The sequence below is a fragment of the Gossypium hirsutum genome, chromosome A12 (assembly GCF_007990345.1).
Source record: "Gossypium hirsutum isolate 1008001.06 chromosome A12, Gossypium_hirsutum_v2.1, whole genome shotgun sequence".
NCBI lineage: Eukaryota > Viridiplantae > Streptophyta > Magnoliopsida > Malvales > Malvaceae > Gossypium > Gossypium hirsutum.
The window spans coordinates 20,377,608-20,395,286 of record NC_053435.1 but is presented as its reverse complement, the minus strand read 5'-3'; the positions used below and the strand labels follow the sequence as shown (position 1 = coordinate 20,395,286).

The 17,679-nt window shown below is 37.8% G+C and overlaps 1 long non-coding RNA gene across 1 annotated transcript; it reads right to left on the bottom strand.

Annotated features, from left to right (window-relative positions):
* Nucleotides 1-10,915: 10,915 nt before the first annotated feature.
* Nucleotides 10,916-17,172, bottom strand: LOC121211489 (uncharacterized). The gene is made up of 3 exons (XR_005906678.1): nucleotides 16,742-17,172; nucleotides 13,197-16,074; nucleotides 10,916-12,453 (listed from the first exon to the last, which is right to left on the bottom strand). It is a non-coding gene; the product is annotated as an uncharacterized lncRNA (long non-coding RNA).
* Between the last annotated feature and the right edge of the window lie 507 nt (nucleotides 17,173-17,679).

Below are 17,679 nucleotides of genomic sequence, written 5' to 3'. Positions count from 1 at the left end.
GTAGGCATAACTTACACATTTTCAATCTTATCAAAAGTTCATCACATACCAGCTCATTCATATGAGTTTTTTGTACATACCTGTACCAACTCGTAACAGATTGTTATATTTCCTCATCATTGACTTACTTGTTGAATAACTCACAAGTTTACCCGTTGAACACTAGGAATACTATCGGATACACAGAAAACTTGCACGTAGTACTTCAAACGTAGCCACATGCTACCTCATATCACAATCACACAGTGCTCGCTCTCGAGCTAATCACGGGCCTACTCCCACAAGCTGACAGTCAGGATGTAACTACACGGGCTACTCACACAAGCTGACAAGTACCCGCAACACATGCCGGGCTACCCAGCCGCCGGTAGAACGTACAAGTCCAACACCCGGATTCACATAGTCACATATACACATAATCTCATGAGCTCATAATCACATAGTTCCTAGTGACATGTCACATTGTATCCTAAATTATTCCTAAAGTTTAAACAGGATTTTCTCGACGTCTCATCTTTGTCGAACTCGTTCACAATGTCATTCTCATTGACCATAGTATCATTCATACACTCATTATAACAATTAAAAATAGAAATTCATACATTAGTTAAGCATTAAAACATGATATAACATTGCATTTTACGCATGAACTTACCTTGGTACAAAATATGGACAATTAATTCGATTTAGTCCAAAATCTTGTTCTTTCCCCGGTCTAGGTCTGGACTCCGTTTTTCTTGATCTATAATAGAAAATTTAGCTCATTTAATCATCACATTATTCAAATCAATCCAAAAACTATATTTAGGTAAAAATTACAGTTTTGTCCCCAAATTTTCACATATTTACAAATTAGTCCCTAGGCTCGTCATATGAAATGTGTTCATTTTCTTTGTTACCCAAGCCTAGCTGTACTTATAACTTACTCATAGTAGCCCACATTTCTCATTAAATCATACATCTTACTACCTATTTTACAAACTTTACAAATAAGTCATTTTTAACCATTTTCACTAGAAATCATTTGGTAAAAGATGTTTATCACACATCAAACATTCATATTCCTCTATCAAACATAAAAAAACATGCATGCCACACATGGCTAAGTTTTTGAACATGAACCCTAGCTAAAAATATAGCTAGAAATGGACAGATCATGCTTCAAGGACTTAAAAAATACAAAGAACATTAGAAACGGGGCTAGGGAGCACTTACAATTAAGATTGAAAAGTTGAAAACCCTAGCTATGGAGACTCCCTAAATTTCGGCACCCTTAGAGAAGGTAGATATCATTTTTGCTTCATTTTTCCTTTTTTATTCTTTTATTAACTAAATGAGCAAAATGCCCTCAAGGTCTTTCTCTCAAAATTTTTCTATTCATGCCTATTTTTTTTCCAAAATTTTAGAACTTGGTGAAATTGATATTTAAGGACCTCTAATTAATGCTCCAATGCAATTTCATGCTTGAAGCTTTTAGAACACAAGTTTTACAACTTATTCAATTTAGTCCCTAAAGTCAAATTGGACACTTTAGGCATAGAATTTCTTCATGAAAATTTCACACAAACATGCAATCATATCATGTACCATCAAATAGTCATAAAATAATTATTTTTATTTTGGATTTTTGGTCTCGAAACCACTATTTCAACTAGGACCTAATTTGGGATGTTACAATTCTCCCCCCTTAGGGATTTTCGTCCCCGAAAATCTTACCGGTGAAAAGGTTTGGGTATTGGTTTCTCATGTTTTCCTTAGTCTCTCATGTAGCCTCTTCAACCCCATGTCTTTGGCATAAAACTTTCACAAGGGCAATACTTTTATTTCTCAATCGCTTGACTTCCCGGGCCAAAATCTTAATCAGCTCTTCGCCATGAGTCATATTCGGTCGAAGCTCGACCTCTGTCGGTGAAATCACATGCGAAGGATCAGATCAGTATCGGTGCAACATAGACACATGGAACACATCATGAATCTTTTGTAATTCAGATGGTAAGGCTAACCGATAGGCAACTGGCCCTACTCTCTCGATGATCCCATACGGTCCAATAAAGCGTGGACTTAGTTTGCCTTTCTTACCAAATCTCAAAACCTTTTTCCATGGAGACACTTTAAAAAATACCTTATCATCGACTTAAAACTCAATCACTTTCCATTTCAAATCCATGTACGATTTCTATCTATCCGAAGCAACTTTCAAATAATCACGTATTATCTTTACTTTTTCTTTAGTTTCTCTGACTAAATCAACTCCGTGAATCTGATTCTCTCTGAGTTCGGTCTAATACAAAGGCATTCGGCACTTACACCCATACAATGCCTCATAAGGTGCCATTTTCAAACTCGACTGAAAACTATTGTTATAGGCAAATTCTACCAACGGTAAATACTTTCCCAATTACCTTGGAACTCAAGGACACAACATCGCAACATATCTTCAAGAATTTGAATTACTAGCTCAGACTGACCGTCGATCTGTTGATGGAAAGCAGTATTAAAATGACCTAAAGCCTCCTACAACTTCTTCCAAAATCGCGAAGTGAACCTCGAATCTCTATCTAATATAATCGATAAAGGCACTCTGTGCAACCTTACTATTTCAGAAATATACAACTCGGCTAGCTTGTGAAGTGAATAGTCGATACATACCGGTATAAAATGAGCCGAATTTGTTAATCGATCAACAACAACCCATACAACATATTTCTTTGTCGGTGTCGAAGGCAAACCTGTCACAAAATTCATAGTAATACGGTCTCATTTCCATTCAGGAACCATCACAAGCTGAAGTAAGCCTGAAGGTAATTGGTGTTCAGCTTTCACTTGTTGACAAATTAGTCATCTCAAAACGAACTCAGAAATATCTCTTTTCATACTCGGCCATCAATATAATTTCTTCAAGTCATAGTACATTTTCGTACTACCCGGATGCATAGACAAATAACCACTATGGGCCTCAAGCAAAATCTTCTGAATCAACTAAGTATTCTTAGGAATACAAATCCTATCTCGGAATGTACGCAACCATCGAAACTAATCCAGAAATCTGATTCCATACCCGATTCACATTGAATTCTTTTGGCTTACAAATCACCTTCACTTTGCTAGGCTTCATAAATCTCTTGGAGAAACATTGGTCTAGCTCTTAACTTGGCTAGAATCGAACCATCATCTGTTAAGGCCAACTGAGTGTTCATAGCCCTCAATGGAAACAAGGATTTCCTGCTTAAAGCGTCAGCGACACGTTCGCCTTTCCCGGGTGATAATCAATCACTAGCTCATAATCTTTTATCAACTCTTGCCATCTCTGTTGTCGTAGGTTCAAGTCTTTTTGAGTCATCAAGTACTTAAGACTTTTATGATCAGTATACATACGACATTTCTCACTATACTAATGATGTCTCCAAATCATCAACGCAAACACAATGGCAGCCAATTTCAAATCGTGTGTCGAATAATTCTTCTCATGAGGTTTTAGCTGCCTCGAGGCATAAGCGATCACCTTGCCTTCTTGCATAAGCACACAACCCAATCCATTCAATGATGCATCACTATAAACCACAAATTCTTTTCCCAGTTTAGGTTATACTAAAATTAGATCCTCAGTCAACAATGCCTTTAGTTTCTCAAAACTCTGTTGTCATTTTTCTGTCTATTCGAACTTAACATCTTTCTGTAACAATCTCGTCATCGGAGTAGCAATCATGGAAAATCCTTTAACAAACCGTCTGTAATATCCAGCTAAGCCTAGGAAGCTTCTAACCTCTGACACATTCCTCATCAGTTTCCAATCAACAATAGCTGAAATCTTACTCAGATCTACTCGAATGCCATCACCCGAAATAATGTGCCCCAAGAATTCGACTTCTCGAAACCAAAACTCACTTTTACTAAACTTAGCATACAACTGCTTGTCTCTCAAGGTTTGTAAAACCGTTCTTAAGTGTTCGGCATGCTCAGTCTCATCATGAGAATAAATCAGCATATTGTTAATAAAAACAACCACAAATTTATCTAAGTATGGTCGGAAAATATAGTTCATTAAATCCATAAATACAGTGGGAGCATTCGTTAAACAAAAAGGCATAAAATTCATAGTGACCATACCTCATCCGAAATACAGTCTTCGGTGTGTCTGAATCTTTAACTCTCAACTGGTAGTAAACAGACCTCAAGTCTATCTTTAAAAATACTGTGGCTCCCTTCAATTGGTCAAACAAGTCACCGATTCTTGGTAAGGGGTACTTGTTCTTTATGGCTACCTTATTGAGCTGTCGGTAGTCAATGCACAATCTCATCGAACCATCTTTCTTTTTCACAAATAGCACCGGTGTGCCCCACAGAAAATAACTAGGTCTCTCGAAACCTTTATCCGTTAACTCTTGTAACTGGACTTTTAACTCCTTTAACTCCGTCAGAGCCATCCTATACGGAGTAATTGAAATAGGTGTAGTACCCGGAACTAATTCCATTCCAAACGTAACTTCCCTAATTGGAGGCAATCCGGGCAACTCAACCGGAAACACATATGAATATCCGCATACTACCAGCACTGACTTAATTTTCAACTCAGACTCCTTCGTATTCAACACAAAGGTAAGATAAGCTTCATAACCCTTTTTCATACATCCCTGAGTAGTCATGGAAGAAATCACTACTAGCAAGCTATCCAATTCATCTAATTCAACCCGAAGAATGTCACCACTTTCACATTTCAATTCAATGATTTTCCTTCCACAGTTTACTACTACATCATGCATGGTTAACCAATCCATACCAAGTATTATATTAAATTTATCAAACGGAAAAAGCATGAGATTAGCCGGAAAACAATGACCTCTAATCATTAAAGGGTAGTTTTTACATACTTTGTCAACTATCAAATGCTTGCCTAGAGGGTTTGACACTTTTATCACAAATTCTGTAGACTCGATGGGCATATTCATGCTAGACACCAATTTCACACATACATAGAATGGGTAGATCCTGGATCAATCAAAGCAACAAAAGAAGTATCATAGAGAGAAAAGTACCCGTAATCACATCAGGGGATGAAGCCTCTTCGCGAGTGCAAATGGCATAAGTCCTCGTAGGTGCTCTACCCCCGAGTCTCACAGTGGGATCCTTAGGTGCACTCTTACTACTAACTCCATTTCCCAGATTCTTCTGTGGTCTCCCTCTAAAAGTAGCATTGCCTGATCTTGCACTCTGATATTTTTCCTTTTCAACCGTCTCAGGACAATCCTTGATAAAATGATCATGTGAACCACACTTGAAACATGCCCGGCTATTCATCCAGCATTCACCAAGGTGACGTCTGCCACAATTTTAACACTCATGTCTATTAGGTCGAGCGTTACCCACACTCACTATTGAAGTAGTTTGAGCATTATGACTCGAATATTGTTTCCCATTGTTCTTGTTCGAAAGCCCAGCTAAAACACTCGATTGAGTATTAAACTCTCTCGGTTTCTTAGTTGAGGACTAAAAAGATTTACCCATCTATCTCTTCTTCAAATCTCGAGACTCTAACTTAGCTTTTCTCTTTTCTTTAGCCAATTTCTCGGCTTTACAAGCTGTCTCTACGAGCACAACAAATTCTGTCAGTTCAAGGACACCCACTAACAATCGGAAGTCTTCGTTTAATCCATCTTCAAATCTTTTGCACATGATGGCCTCAGTCAATACACATTCTTGAGCGTATTTTCTTAGCCTCACGAATTCACTCTCATATTCCATTACTGTCATTCGGTCATGTTTTAACTCGAGGAATTCCTTCCTTTTATGATCAATAAATCTCCAGGTAATGTATTTCTTACGGAATTCTTCTTGGAAGAATTCCCAATTAACTCTTTCCCTTGGTACCACCGACACTAGGGTGTTCCACCACTGATAAGCCGAGTCTCTTAGAAGGGACACAACACACTTCATGCATTCCTCAGGTGTGCATGATAACTCATCAAACACCCTAATAGTATTCTCGAGCCAGAACTCTGTCCTCTCAAGGTCATCATCTTTACTAGCTCAAAACTCTTTGGCTCCTTGTTTCCGAATCTTATCAACTGGAGGTCTATTCAGTTTCACGAAGTCCATACCTTGGGGTGCTACAAGGTTAAGTTGAGGAATAGGTGGTGGTGGAGGGGGTTGAACGTTCGTGTTTGTTCGAATGAACTCAGTGTACCAGACATTCATCATATGGAGAAAGGATTCCCAGCTTCCTTCTCCTTGACTAATTGTAAGGGGTCTACTATCAAACGGCGCTGGCCCTTCAGTGGGTGCAAGCGTGTTACTTTGAACATCATCTGCCACTGCTCTGTCGGGATCCATTTACTAAATGAAAACACATTTCAAAATCATCAAGAGTCGTCACACTATCATAATATATCTATGGCATGTATAGCTAGACTCATACACATGTTACATTAGTCCAAGAATCGACGAAACCATAGCTTTGATACCACTAAATGTAACACCCTTTACCCTTGTCTGACACCGGGACAGGATATGAGGCATTACCGAACTTAAACACCAGCAAACATTCACAACTGGCCATAAAATTTCGTTCAATTTAAAACTATTCATACACATGAAAATTGTCCCTTATATGGGCCTATGAGGCCCAAAACATACATCTAGAGTAGTTCGGGAATAATTCAAGAACTTTAGAAAAACTTAGGAAAATTTCATGAAACAGGGTTACACGCCCATGTGGGTAGACTGTGTGATCACACACGCCCGTGTGGCTTGGGACACACCCGTGTTCTTAGCCCGTGTAACTCTCTGATTATGATGTCATCAACATAATTAGGGTCACACGGCCGAGGCACACGTCCGTGTTCTTAGGCCATGTGGCGAATCAAATTCCAATAATTAAGTGCAGACTTCATACTGCCTGGGCACACACCCATGTCCTGAGGCCGTACCCTTTACATAATTAGGGTCACACGGCTGAGGCACACGTCCGTGTTCTTAGGCCATGTGGCGAATCAAATTCCAATAATTAAGTGCAGACTTCATACTGCCTGGGCACACACCCATGTCCTGAGGCCGTACCCTTTACAAGGTTGAGACACACGGCAGTGTCTCTGCCCGTGTGTTTACTATTGGGCATTCTGTTTTGCATTAATTAAGGTGCAGGGGACACAGGGTCGAATCACACACCCATGGGGTAAACCGTGTGTCACACAAGACCTAGACACAAGCCCGTGTGTCTACCCGTATGGACAACTTTGAGGCTATTTTCCAAGCCATTTGTCCCCCTTAAATGCTCATTCACTAATATATTTTTGATGGCATGCAACATAGTATTTTTACTTATTCAAATACTCATAAACTTGATTAATCTATAACTTTTTAATATCATCATATCACCTATCCAAACCATCAAGCTTTCACATAGCATTCTACACCAATTTCATGCTTGTTCATCATGGTAAACCTACTTCCAATATATTCAATTATACCATAGGTTTGGTCATACTTATTAGTCACGATTCATTCATTTAGCACATACACCATTCATCACACATATCATTCACAAGTAACCACATCAAGCATAACACATTGCATGCATGCCTAATTAATTAATTACGGTTACAACCCAAATAATCAATATAAACCATATCACATGGCCATATACAAAATAAGTTAAATATTACCATAAGCCAACTCATTTGACTAGACCAATATGACATATAACAAAAAGACCAATTCCCTATACATGCCATACTCAAAATGTTGAGACTAACTATGCCCAAGTGTCCAGTTGATAGTGTGAATCGAGTCTCTGACGTCCTTCGATCCCTGAGCTAGCTTGGCGATACTATAAGAAAATGGAAAAGAGAGAGGAGTAAGCATAAAGCTTAGTAAGTTCACATGCAAATAAATAGCAACGTAATCATATATGTATAAATGCCATTGACATAACATAGTTTAATATGTGTCATCATAAATTCATAGGCATAACTTAAATTCGTAGGCATAACTTACACATTTTCAATCTTACCAAAAGTTCATCACATACCGAGATCATTCATATCAGTTTTTTGTACATACCTGTACCAGCTCGTAACACATTCTTATATTTCCTTATCATTGACTTACTTGTTGAATAACTCACAAGTTTACCCATTGAACACTCAGAATACTATCGGATACACGGAAAACTTGTACATAGTGCTTCAAACGTAGCCATATGCTACCTCATATCACAATCACACATTGCTCGCTCTCGAGCCAATTACAGGCCTACTCACACAAGCTGACATTCAGGATGTAACTACATGGGCTGCTCACACAAGCTGACAGGTACCCGCAACACATGCCAGGCTACCCAGCCACCGATAGAACATACAAGACCAGCACCCGGATTCACATAGTCACATATACACATAATCTCATGAGCTCATAATCACATAGTTCCTAGTGACATGTTACATTGTATCCTAAATTATTCCAGAGGTTCAAACGGGATTTTCTCGACGTCTCATCTTTGTCGAACTCGTTCACATTGTCATTCTCATTGACCATAGTATCATTCATACACTCATTGTAACAATTAAACATAGAAATTCATACATTAATTAAGCATTAAAACATGATACAACATTGCATTATTTACAAATGAACTTACCTCGGTACAAAATATGGACAATTAATTCGGTTTAGTCTAAAATCTTGTTCTTTCCCCGGTTTAGGTCTGGACTCTATTTTTCTTGATATATAATAGAAAAATTAGCTCATTTAATCATCACATTATTCAAATTAGTCCAAAAATTATATTTAGGTAAAAATTATGATTTTGTCCCCAAACTTTTACATATTTACAAATTAGTGCCTAGGCTCGTAATATGAAATGTGTTCATTTTCTTTGTTACCCAAGCCTAGAAAAACTTATAACTTACTCATAGAAGCCCACATTTCTCATTAAATTATACATCTTACTACCCATTTTACAAATAAGTCCTTTTTAACCATTTTCACTAGAAATCACTTGGTAAAAAATGTTTATCACACATCAAACATTCATATTCTTCCATTAAACATCAAAATACATGCATGTCACACATGGGTAAGTTTTTGAACATGAAATCTAGCTCAAAATATGGCTAGAAATGGATTGATCATGCTTCAAAGAATTCAAAAATGCAAAGAATATAAAAAACGGGGCTAGGGAGCACTTACAATCAAGCTTGAAAAGTTGAAAATCCTAGCTATGGAGACTCTCCAAATTTCAGCACCCTTAGAGAAGATGGACATCATTTTTGCTTGATTTTCCCTTTTTGTTCTTTTATTAACCAAATGACCAAACTGCCCTTAAGGTCTTTCTTTCAAATTTTTCCTATTCATGTCCATTTTTGTCCAAAATTTTTAGAACTTGGTCAAATTGCTATTTAAGGATCTCTAATTAATGATCCAATGCAATTTCATGGTTGAAGCTTCTAGGACAAAAGTTTTACAAATTATTCAATTTAGTCCCTAAAGTCAAATTGGACACTTTAGGCATAGAATTTCTTCATGAAAATTTCACACAAACATGCAATCATATCATGTACCATAAAATAATCATAAAATAATTATTTCTATGTCAGATTTGTGGTCTCAAAACCACTATTTCGACTAGCCCTAATTCGGGATGTTACAAGTATATATATTCTAAACTATTAGCAAAATGGTACAAAAATGTGAGTAGGACTAAATTATAATGTTTTTTATATGTTAATTATAATACATGTAGAAGGATGAATAGATACGAAATGCTCATGATATATGATTTGACTTACGAAAATGCTGCTACAATGTTAAGATCTTGAATTCTATATTAATGCTCGTTTGAACTTAGTAAACAATTAGGATATAATTAACATGCTAATTGGGTTAGTTGCGCGCTTGTACAGGTTTGCCCTTCGGTGCCTCTATTTTGCACTTCGGTGCCCCTGTTTGTACTTTTGTACTTCTATTTTCACTTTTGTGCCCCTGTTTGCACTACGGTGCCCTTGCTTGTAGTTCAATGCCTCTGTATCACACTATGGTGCTCCTTGGTATGGTATAGATACTCAAGTATCCAAACTATTTTTACTATCACTCATCAAGCTAATCTAATTATGTAAATGAAATAAATGACTTGAGCTTATGCATGGAATTTGAATAAATGGATTGAATAGAATGGTATCTATATCTGAAATGTTTTACTGTATGGTGTTATGAAATACACACCTTTTTCTTGTAAAATGTAATGCCAGATTGAAAATGTTATATAAGTTGATTATATTTATGTATTTCTTACATTTCAAGGTAAATTAAAGTATATTTTACTTATGAACTCACTAAGCTTACTGTATTTCGTTTTCTGTTTCCTATAGTTAGTATTTTTGTGGAACTCGGCAATTGGATAACTTCAGAGCTCACACTATCAAGCTTCAGTCTCGATAGACCTTTGTATTGTTCTATTTTGGTTATGTGGCATGTATATAGGCTTGGTTGTGATCTTCTGTTTTGAGTTTCAAGTGATGATGTTGTAGAGTTTATGAAATGGCTATTTTATAAATGTTTGCTTTAAAAGTTTATGTTACGTGTATAAGATTTGAATATGAGGTAAGTGTTGGTTGCTATGCTCAGACTTATAGATCAAATTTGGTGATGGTATTAAGTAATACTTGGATTTAAATGGTAAGAAATGTATACTAGTGATAGTTATCATGGTAATATCTAGTTGACCAAGTTTTGGACATGTGTGAAATGAGAATTTGGCAAGCTTAATTTGATAACATGTGAAGTTGTACAAAGATTTGTATACATAGTTTGGAATTGTATGAGTTTTTTTTTTATCAAAAGACCTTAAAAAGGTCGAAACCTCAATTAATCGCATCAAAAATTACATAATCATGAATTTCCTTTGGATAATTAATGTCAAAATTCCAAGAACAATTATTTTTAAGTGCAAAATTACATATAAAATCAGCAAGTTTGTTGCAGCTCCGAGGGGCCTACTTAACGTCAACCGAAGCAAAATTTTTCAGCTTCATGCAAGCTTTGTCCACACACTGCCCCAGAATGGTAATGCCCCGCCCTTTCCTTTTTATTCTATTTACCAAACTAGCGCAGTCTGACTCAAAAACCACCTTCAGAATATTTAAGTTCCCCGCCACATTCATACTTTCTTCAAAAGCAGTCAACTCAGCCCACTCACTGTCCCGCCTAAAACAAAACATTCGTCATCCCTAACAATCACGCCAAAACCCATCCTCCCATTTGAAGCAGTGGCATCGAAGTTGACTTTGGAAAAACCACGAGGGGGCCCGGGGGGGGTTCCACTTCTTACAAGCAGGGGTGACGGGAATCATCGGCTTATGAACAAGGTTATGGACGCGGAAGTCGTTGCTTAAGGTGAGGTCTCTCTCCCAAATAACACTCGCCTCCTCCTACTTATCGCGTAATATGAAATTGTTCCTATTATTCTAGCTGCTCCACAGAAGAGTAATGAAGTCATCCATAGCCTTCTTGTCAAGCAATCTCATGGATTCTTCCAACCAGTCGATACAGTACTCAAAGTTGTTGTTTATCAACCTACCATCCAGGCCACTACAAGGAAGAATAGCACCAGCCGAAGGGCAGTTTTTAAGGACATGGATAAGGGTTTCATTACCAGCCCCGCATCGTTGGCACTCTTTATTCGCATTTTGGTGAATACACAATCTTAACATTTGTAGGCAGAATATCATGCCCAGTCTCAATGCGCACACTCTAACTTTTGGAAGGGTATTTAGCTTCCAAATAACCTTCCAGAAGAGACGGTGAGGACCCATACCAATCCTTTGAAATAGAAGCCACAGATATGCCCATTTTGACGTTTAAAAACCATGTTGATTATGAAACCAAACCTGACAATCTTTTGGACCGTTTGGAATGATGGGCAGGTTGCAAACTCAGTCTCCGATGCACTTTCCATAAATTTCGAGCACTCTTTTTTTATTCCAACACCTTCGGTCAATAGTCCATAATTCATGCACCTTTTTTTCATGCACGTGCGATCCATTGCAATTGATGGAGTCCCCATTTAACCCCTCAAAACCCCAATTATCAAGATGGATGTCCACTCTATTACCGTCACCCACCAACCACCCAAAACCTTTCTCCAAAGCCGTAGCAGCAGTAGCTATGCTATTCCATGTAAAAGACTGCTTAGCCACCTTTTTGGGATAGAAAAGGTTACCTTCCGGGAAATATTTGGAGCTAAGGACCTAAAAGCATAAAGTGTCTTTTTTTGTGAACAGCCTCCAGACCTGTCTGCCTAGGAGTGCCATGCTGAACAAACGAAAATCTCTCAATCTGAACCCTCCCATCACTTTAGGGAGACAGATTTTGTCCCATGCAAGCATAGCCCACCCACGGTCTTTATCCTTACAAGACCACCACATTCTGCGCATCTTCGAAAAAATCTCCTCGATGATTCTCCTAGGAGCAAGGAAAACATAAAGTGCATAAGTAGGTAATGCTTGAAGGATAAATTTAATAAAGACTTCTCTACCACCATAGGATAAGAGTCTTTTAAACCAACTATTAATCCTACAAGAAACGCGGTTAAGAATGTCATAAAAAGGTAATGATTTTTTTCTTTCCAATATGAAAGGGTAACCTGAGGTAATTATTCAATTTTTCAACACACGCATACGGAGCATATTACCAAAATGCTGCCTTTGGTTCATAGGGGTATTCGGACTAAAATAGGCCATAGACTTTTCAAGACTAATTTATTGCCCTGACACAAGTTCAAAATCTTTAAGAATTTTCATAAAAGCATCAACTTCCTCTTTTTTATTTCTAATAAAGAGGAGAGCATCGTCTGCGAAAAACAGGTGGTTTATGCTAGGTCCATTTATGCTAGCCCGAATACCGCGAATAAGACCACAATGTTGAGCACGCAGAAGCATTCTCGATAATGCCTTCATACAAAATAAGAAGAGAGATAGGGGGATAGGGGATCCCGTTGACAGAGACCCCTCTCTGGGATAATAGTATCCTAAAAAATCACATTACACTTAACCACATACTTAACCGACTTAACCACATACTTAACCGACCGGACACATTTCATAATTAAATTAACCCAAACATCATCAAAGCCCAAATTTGTCATGAGTTTTTCAAGGAAATTCCACTCCACCCGATAGTATTGCTTTGCTCATGTCAAACTTTACCATAAGAACTTTATTCGGGCCATTTTCTGAGGTTTGGATGTAGTGCATCAACTCATGCGCAATGAGAATATTGTGATGGATCATCCTTCTCGGGACAAAGGCACTTTGATTCTAACTAATACAACAGAGCTTCCTTCAAACGATTCGCTAATGTCTTTGTGACAATTTTGTATATCACTCTGCACAAACTCATAGGCCGAAGATTAGACATGTCCACTTGCTCTTTAATTTTGGTATAAGAACAATAATCGTCTCATTGATGCATGAAATATCTTTGGTTCCATTTAAAATATCATGACAGAAGATGAGAATGTCTTTACCCACGACCTCCCAGTTTTCTTTAAAGAAAATATAAGAGAGGCCGTCAATCCACGGAGCCTTTCACGGATTCATTTGGTTAAATGCTACCAAAATCTCCTCATCCATGAACCTCTTAACCAACATGTTATTGACATCTTGATTGACACATATTTTAATATAGCTCATATCCACATCATCATTTGTAGAATCACTAGTCTTCAATAAGTTTTTAAAATAGTCCCCAGCTGCCACCTTACAAATATCCTTGGTATCGTGCATCCATATTCCATTTTGATCCTTGAGCCGCTCAATGTTATTTTTCTTATGTTTACTAGCAGCTCACACGTGAAAAAATGTAGTGTATCTATCCCCTTCTTTGAGCCATCTGATCTTGGACCTTTGTGCCCAGTACCCTTCCTCCTCCGCATAAAGCTTTCCCAATTTAATACGGGCCTCCTTCAAACTGTTTGCATTTGACATCTCAAGAGGACCATCGATCATCCTATCGATTTGCTCAGTCAACTTACAGATGTGATTCCTCATCTTGCTATATCTATTATATTGCCACGGGCCCAACTCCTCACGAACCCTATCAACTTTCTCCAATATATTGCTTCCCCTCCTACACCAAACATTTTTAATAATCTCTTTGGCCCTCTTATCTTTTGCCCAGCAAGCATCGAACTTGAAGAAGAGCCTCCGGTCTTTTTATTTCTCTTTTGGCTTCCTTCCCAACGTATCCAACATCACAGCATCATGGTCCGATTTGGTCTGCCTAATCACATTTGTCTCAATGAAAGGAAAAACAGAGAAAGCGTTAGTAGTCATAACAAAACGGTCCAACCTCTCCTTGACCAGGTCATTTCCACCCCTATTATTAACCCAAGTAAACCATCCTCTAGCAGTCTTAATGTCGACCAAAGCCAACTCCTCCAGAACCTCTCTGAACTCTTCCATGTGCACCCTCAGCTTTCTACGGCCCCCCACTTTCTCAGCATCATCCATAATAGGGCTGAAATCCGCTCCCACAATCCGATCTTCTTTTACCATTCTGCTAACTCTTTTTAGAGTATCCCACGATCAGTTTCTAGAGTTTGGATCCGTTTGGTCATAAAAGCCGGTAAACCGAATGTTGCTCTAGTTGTCCATCCTCACGATCGAGTCAATATGATTGCTCAAGTAGCTTTGAATAGCCACCTCAGCTCCTTCTCTCCAAAGCATCACCAGGCCACCACTACAATCATCCGAGCTCATCGCCAAACAGCCTGTCATCCTGCACAAATTACGAATACGGGTAAGATTATTAGCTTGCGTCTTTGTTTCACTTAAAAAACCACGTTAGGATTATTAGTAACAAAAAGTTGCTTGAGCTCACGAACTGGCGAAGGGTTCCCAAGCCTTCGACAGTACCAGCAGAAGAGCTTCATTGGTCTTGGCGGGGCTGGTCGCCAGCCGCCGCCTTACAAGGTGATAAACTGTCCATCAACTTTCTTCAAGCCAATCAATAAGGGCTCTCATCAGTGCCCTCTCCATTGATTCCCTTTAATCTCTTCCTTTACACTTAATTCTTCCCATTCCTTCATTAGCAGACTTAGACATGCGCTTTTCCATTGGGAAGTTTGAAACGGAATCTTCATCTCTAGCCCTTGCTGTCCCCTTCTGCGTCATGGTTTCATTTTCTTCCCTAGTACCTGTCTTACTCCCGTTGTTTACTTCATGTGAGGAACTTGATTTGTCCAAAATTTCAATCCCATTTCTCCACACGCCTCTGTTTTGGTTGGGTCCTCTTATTTGTGCTCTCAGCCAGTTCCGGTACTGAAAACTTAGGTTATTTGTTTCATGAATTTCATCTTTCTTAGGGCACTTTTGTGTTGTGTGTCCTATGAGGCCGCAAATATAGCAAAATGCTGGCAGCCTTTCATACTTAATAGCACATATAGTCTCAGCTCCATCTCTTCCAACCAAATGAACCACTCTTCGCAGAGGACATAAAACATTTATCTTAATTTTTCGTCTTATAAATTCCGTCCACCCTCCATTCTTGTCTCTCTAAGCTATAGCCGCCACCTCTCCTATAGCCTTGCCTACATCAATGGCAGTTTGTCTATCCATATGTTCCAATGGAATATTGTAAATCCTTAACCAGAAAGATGTAAAATTAAACTCATAAGCATCTATCTCTTTACCCGTGATGAAGGGTAACATCGCGAAGAGACATTGGTCGAACAGCCATCGCCTTAGGTTGAAGATTCTTGTTCTGTCTTCTATGCTACCAAATTTAACCAAGATCACCTCTTCATTTAAAGCCACAAAACTAACTTCTTCTTTTGTGAACCATAACAATTTGAAAACCCTATTACATCGCCTCTTTGTTAATTTTCTCCTTTGCCATTATCTTTCCCACCGCCTAGGCTTCAAAACCTGGATATTGGTTTCGGTGTTGGTTGTACTTATGACCCTTATAGATTCTTATTTAGAGAACTTCAATCTTTCCAGTAAGACATTTATGTCGTCAACCACTTTGAGCAAAATAGTCACAACGCCACCAAGGAGCCCGACACCCTTCGATGGTCAAGAGCTATAACAAAACCAAGAAAACCAACGCAACCACCCAAGAAGAGAAAAAACTCAACAAAAGAAACGGCAATAAATAACCACAATACAATCGGAAATAAAAGAGAATTAAAACAAACAAACAAAAAAAAAACCCCATATGCAAGAGATTTACAGCACGACGAGAAGAGCACTAAAAATAATAAAACAAAAACTAAAGAAACCTACTTAGTTAGACTAAACATTGAAACCTAATCTCAGCATAAAAGAAACCGAAAAAACAAATCAAACAATCAGAAAGCCAAAAAACGACAAAAAACAACTATCTATGCAAAAGAAAAGGTCAACACACGATGAACACAAGAAAGGAAAAAGTAGCTAAAACCCTAAGTGATAGGATAGACTATGTACTCGAAAACGATAGGGAAACATGCAGGCAGAAAGTAATCACGCAATAAATGCACATTATATAAAACAAACTCAAGAAAGAGATATTTCATGCAAAAGAACGTAGAAAAGTCAAAGAAGCTCTCTGGCAATAAATGCTCATGAGAAAAGCGATAATCAAGAAGAAAGTGGCTGCATGCAAGAAACTTAATTTTCATGCACAAGATGAAAGAACAAAACAGGAAACATGTACAATCAAAAAACTTAAAAAAGAAAACAATATAACTCAAGGAAAAAAGACAAACTTCACTGATTCCCGATGATCACCAATTCTCAAAGCATTCCCCAGACGCTGATTTGACGCAGCCGCACCCACCGCAAAAACAGAAACCACCGTACAACCTTCGAGAATGACACCAACCCCGTCAATGGAGAACCACACAACAGGTACACGCATTAGTCACGACCACTTCCCAATTATGCAATAAAGAATAAAGGCAGACACCCAAAACAAAACAAGAAAACAATCACACCAATCTTAGAGAAAATCCACGCTTCTACCAGGGAATTGCATGAGTTGTATGATGTAATTGCGGGGTTAGTTTGACTAGTTTGGATAAGTGAATATGTCGAAGGATAAAATGTATGATCTTATAGTTTCATGATGTTCATTTGGCTAGTTTATGAATTATTAAGTATTGAAATTTTTGCATAGTCACTTTAATTTGGAAATGGATGTATATTCGAGTACCACTTGAGGTATATTAGTAGTTTAATTGAATATTATTGAATTGTGGCGTTTTGGAATACTTTGAATGATAATTATGCATGTTGATTGAGTGCATTGATGCACCAATGTATGGAATTATTGATTTGGGCATGAAAATACTTTAAAACTTGGTTTTTAACTATCTGGGCAAAAATATCGATGCTAAGGACTAAGGTATTAGTACTTTACCAACTGAATAGTTTTCAAAATGGATAGAATGCTAATCCAGTTTCAACACTTATAATAAGTATTAATATCTATTTATAAAGATCAATACTTTTTTGAGTGTTGATAAAATGGTTTTGATTTCAACTTTTTAAATTTGGCAGAATGCCAAAATGGTAATGATACTAATTTTAGTATCGATACTTACCATAAAAATATCAATTCTTATTTATTTGATATCAATACCTAGTCCAAAGTTTTGAAAATTTTCAAGTTGGTTCTTAATTCAGACTGGAATCTATTAATCTA